Consider the following 5,293-nt stretch of genomic DNA (forward strand, 5'->3'; position numbering starts at 1 on the left):
CCGCCCCCGCCCCGCCGGGCGGGCGGGCGGTGCCGCCCCCTCCCACCGCGTAGGGCCCGCCCGGGCCCGCATTGGCGCCCCCTGGCGGCCGGGGCGGCGACTGCAGCCTGAGAGCCAGAGGGAGGATGGGGCAAGAGCGGATCTGGACGCGCGGTGTGGGGCTTCGTTGGCGGGCTCAGCAGGACTTGGTTTTTCTGGGGCGTGAGGTAAACGGGAGAGAGCTTGCAGCCACCGGGCTGTGGGGGGGTGCGGCTGGAGGAACGCGTGTTGCAGCTGCTTAAAGACGGGCCAGATCAGCCCGTGGAGGAGTGGAAAAGGCGGAGCTATTCGAGCTGGGGGACGCAGAACCTTGTCCCCCAACTCCACTCCTTGTGCATACACTTAGCTGAGTGCTGGAAACGTCACCCCACCCTTCTCCATCGCACCCCACCCGCTCCAGTGCCCTCACTTCGCTTCACCCCCTCCTGGTGCAGCGCGGTCCCCCCCTCCCAGGGAGCACTTAGCTGGCTAATGGGCCTCCCGCCAGCAGGCGCCCCTCCCCCGTCCCTAGCCCTGGAGGCCAGGCTCCTGCCACCTCCTTTGAGGACCTAGGCATCCTGGCTTTCCAGAGCAGGCCCTGGGGCAGTCCCCTTCTCGGGCTGCTGACCTATGACAGGAGTCAGTGTCTGTGGGCCTCTTGCCTGAAAACTGCAGAGTGAAGGATTGTCGTTTGCCCAGAGGGGGGCAGAAGCCTCGCGGGTGTCCCCAAAGCAGGGGTTGTGCAGGCTTGGTCCTCAGCAAGTGCCCTGAAATCTGTCTTCCAGCAATGGGAGGAGCAGAACAGGAAGGCACATGGGCACTGGGGTGCGTGGGGGCTACAGCCCCTCCCGCAGGGCTTGGCTGGGGGGGCTCCTGCCTGAGGGCCCCTGTGGGAGCCCCCCCAATATAGAGGTGGCAGCAGCAGCAGGTTTAAAGTAGAACTCATCCAGAGGGGCCAGCCGAGTCACCTAGAAACCCAGAAAGAGTTGGAGCTGGCTCTGGGGGAGGAGGGTCAGCCAAGGAGCTTCCCTACAGGCCCCTTTGCCCCAGGCTGTCAGACCTCAAGGGGAGTCCTGTCTGGCACTGGCTGTTCTCCAAATCCCCACCACACTGGTGGCCAACTTAAAGAGTCTCCTTGTCTTTGGCTGTGGCCTTGTGTGGTGTGATTAATTATTATCTCTACTTGAGGCCCAGAGAGGGGAAGGGACTTGCCCAAGGTCACACAGCTTCCTCAACCTTCTTTTTGACTTACTGACTCTGTATCCTGCCCAGGAGACAAAAAGAGGAGGACAGGCCTCTCTGATCCTCCTCCTCTTGTAGAGGTTGGAAAGACAGAGACCCAGGGACCACCAACCTCATTGGGAGAACAGAGCCATGCAGGGTAGAAGTTGGCCTCTGTTACCCACAGGCCTGGGTTCAAATCCAAGGCTTTTGAGCAAGAAAGTATCTTTGCCTCAGTCCCCTTGTCCATGAGCCCTATAGGGCTTGTCAGAATGAAATAAGCATATGGATGGGCAGGGAACCTCCTCTATAGTGTGACAAAGAGGACAAAAGGTGTTGGGGACATCAGGGAGGAAGGGGGATGGGTCAGCTCCAATATGGGGACCCTGATCACCAGCACAAGGTTAGCAGAGCCTAGAGTCAGGGCTTGAGGTGAGGTGGCCTGAACCTCAGGCCTTGGACAGGAGACCTTCACAGAAGCTTTGGGAAGCAGCTCCTTGGAAAACAGGATGGAAGCTTGTTGCTGGGCTAGGCCCTTTTCTTCCTCTACCGCCAGTCTCTTGAGGCCAGGCAGCCCCCCATTAGAAGGCTCCTTCCCCCTCCTTGGCCACTTTTCCAGCTCTGGAATGGTAATGGGGTTTCTCGGCAAGCAGTAATGGTGGAACGAAGGCGGCCTTTCCGGCCTCTACCCTCAATTAAGGGAGCAGTCCTGGCCCACGGGACCCTCCCCAGGGCCTCTGCTTCAGGGAGGTGCTGCACATCCTTAGCTGCATTCTGGTGGGAGGGGGCCACACAACCCGGGGAGGGGTGGGGCATAGGAGGGATAGGAGGGTACAGCCTGAGGCTGGATGCGAGGCTAGGAATAGTCGAGTCCTAGGACAGCTAGTGGCTGAGACACAGAAGCAGTGACAGGACCCTGAGCTCTGGGCCACAGGGAGATCAGGATCCTCTGCCTCCTGGAAGAGGGTCCCAGGCACATGAGTGACTTGCTGGCCCACCTCTGGGCTTCCTGGGCAGGATTTGAACCCTGTCCCTTGTGCTCCAAAGCTAGGGTTCTGTGCAGGGCAACCCAGGTACTAAGAAGGCTTCAGGCCAGCACTCTCATCGATCTTTCTTCTCATGGTGAATGGTCACAGCAATGGACAAGACAGAGAAGTCAGCCCCAGGAATATGGAGATGCCACAGGAGGTTGCCAGAGGGAAAGGCAGAGTGGGCATGGCCAAGAGGGGGCCCTGGCATTTGAACTGGAGACTTTCACACCAACCCTGAGGGGACAGGAACAAGGGACAGAAAAGTCAGTGCTCTATGTCAGCATCTCTGGAGCAAAGGTGGAGCTAGAGGTCCTCTGGGTCATAGACCACTCACACAGTAGCTATTTAGCAGAAAGGGCCATTTAAGTATCTCTAATCTGAGTTCTTCCAAGGCACAAACCAATGCTGGGGATCAAAAAGAGCTGCCCTGCCCTGGTGGAGTGAGGTGGGGTGGAGAGGGTATTTGGACCCAGGTGAAGTGACTCTCCCATTATTAGTCCAGGTGAGGAAGAAGAGGCCAGGCTCTGGAGAAGCAGGTCCTGCCTAATCTGCAAGGACAAAGGTCAGCCATCCCTGGCCCTACAGGCTAGCTGAAGGAAGGCTAATATCAGGGGATGGGCTGGGGAAGGAGCTGGGTATCAGGCTACTCAGTGGTTCCCCTGGACTGAGCCTAAGGAGCTGGTTCTCACCCAGTCTCCTCAGTAAAAAGCCCAGCTCCTACCCTCACACATACAACTACCACTCCCAACCTCTGTCTTCTCATTTAATTAATTCATTAATTTATTCACACAAGATCTCATGTATCTCAGGCTGGCTTCCAACTCACTACATAGTCAAAGATGGCCTTGAACTTTTATCCTCTGGGCTTGGCCTCCACTGCTGAGATTACAGCTGTGTACCATCACACCCAGTTTTATGTGGTGCTGAGTTTATTTATTTTCCATTTTTGCAGTGTTTGTGAGAAATCCATGCCCTTGCACATGCTAGGCAAATGCTCTTGAGCTACATACATCCCCAGTTCCTGTCTTCTCTTTGTGACTCCTCTCTATAGCATAAAGAAGGAGCCTAGGGCTGGAGAGATGGCTCAGCAGTTAAGTGCACTGGCTGCTCTTGCAGAGGACCTGGGTTCAATTCCTACCACCTACAAGGCAGCTAGCAACCGTCTTTAACTCCAATTCCAGGGAATCTGACGCACTCGTCTGACCTCTGTGGGCATTGCACGACACAGGCCCACCTACCTTCATACAGGCAATACACTCATACACATAAAATAAAAATAATAAATAAATAAATAATTTTTTTAAAAGGAGCTTGAAGTCCTGGGTTCGAGTTTGAATACAGCACCATATGTACCTCTCTCTGAACTCCACCTGCTCAGAGGTATCTCTCCCTGCAGCATCCACAGAAAAGATGTCTATAAAGGGCTAGTACCTGCTGTATCTAGGATAGGAGACTGTTTGGGACAACCGGGGAGAGCCAGTTAGCCATAGAGACATCCCAGGCTGTATAACTTCGTTCGTTGGTATGGAGAGAGGGACAGGGACACTAGTGGAGACCCTGCAGGGCTGGGGTGACTCATAGAGCCTGGGCTCAAATATCCCAGCTCTCCTTTTATCTAGCCCTGTGACTTCATTAACTCTGTGTTGTCGCAATTGCACTTTCCACGGTTTTCCTGTTTAATCTTACCCACCGCCTTCAGAGGAAACTGTTCATTCTTTTAAGGTCATTTATTCAGTAAATGGGGTGGAGTCGCCTGCCTCGAATATGACAGTTCTAGGTGCTGGGGATCTGCGGGGGCCGGGCAGTTTCCTTATGCCTGTGAGTTTGACAAGAAACAGGTTGACCCAAGCTTGGGTATCGGCAAACAAGTTCCTCAGGGCTCTGGGGCCCAGGAGCTCAGTGTCTAGAAATGGGAGACAGACAAACGAATGAATGAGACGAATTAAAGATGCAGACAGAGTGAGAAATGGGATGCGCAACCTCCTTTCCTTTCTGCGGGACAGAGGAGCTGCGGGGAGAGCTAGCTCGCTGCCCTCACGGTGGAACAGACCAGGCTGGGATAAACGCTCATTCTGGGTCAACTGCTATTATTACCTTTATTATCTTGAGTCTCGGTTCCCCCTCATGCCAGCTCTTAGCGCCGGAGTTTCCTCCTTTGCACATGCTCAAGCTGTGGGGAACCGAGAGCCGCACCCAGCCCAGCCCAGCCCGGCCGGCGGGAGGAGCGCGCCCCAAACAAGTTTGCGCTCTGTGGCCGGCTCCGCAGCTGGGAGGGACGGCCACGCGGGGCCGGGGCCGCGGCGTGGACTACACCTCCCACAGTTCAGCGCGCGTCGCCATCTCGGCCAGTGGGCGGTGGCTGTCTAGCCCTTGTAGGCAAAGGACTGACTCTGGTGGCTCCTACCCTGGGCGTCTTCGTAGGGGGGCGAAGGGCCCGGCCACTTAGGGTGCCCGGCTACCTGGGCCGTTCCTGGCCGCCTTTTGCATTCTTCATCGGAAACTCCATCCACGTGTCGGTCTTCGCGGAGAAGTCCCCTCGCCCCTGGCTGACCAAGGGTAGCACGACCCAGGCAGCACGTTGTCCGGTGTCCCTCGCCGGCCCTGCACCCTTGCACCCGGTGCTCGCTCAATGGCCCCTGTTCCTGCCTCAGTAGCAGAATGAGGACTAGGGTCCTGGGGGGCATGCGGATCCTGGCACCTGGAGCCTTAGAAAAGGATTAGGGTCCTGGTGGGCGTGCCGGATCCTGGTACCCCGCGCCTAGAAAGGCTAAATTACCGAGTTCGGCCCGCCAGCCCTCATCCCTGCCGGCTAGACCCTCCCCTAGCCCCTTTCAGGAGGCGGGGTTGGGCCGAGGGGCCTGGAGCGGGGCTGGCCCTTTAAGGGGGTGTGGTCGGGGGCGGAGGAAGAGAGCGAGACAGAGAAAGCGGCTTCGGCAGCGGCGGCTCGGGCGGCGGCCGCGGGGGACAAAGGGCGGGCGGATCCGTGGGGAGGGGGCGGGGCGCGGCCAGGCCAGGCCCGGGGG

This window comes from Nannospalax galili, unplaced genomic scaffold (genome assembly GCF_000622305.1).
Source record: "Nannospalax galili isolate Female #2095 unplaced genomic scaffold, S.galili_v1.0 scaffold1659, whole genome shotgun sequence".
Taxonomy (NCBI): domain Eukaryota; kingdom Metazoa; phylum Chordata; class Mammalia; order Rodentia; family Spalacidae; genus Nannospalax; species Nannospalax galili.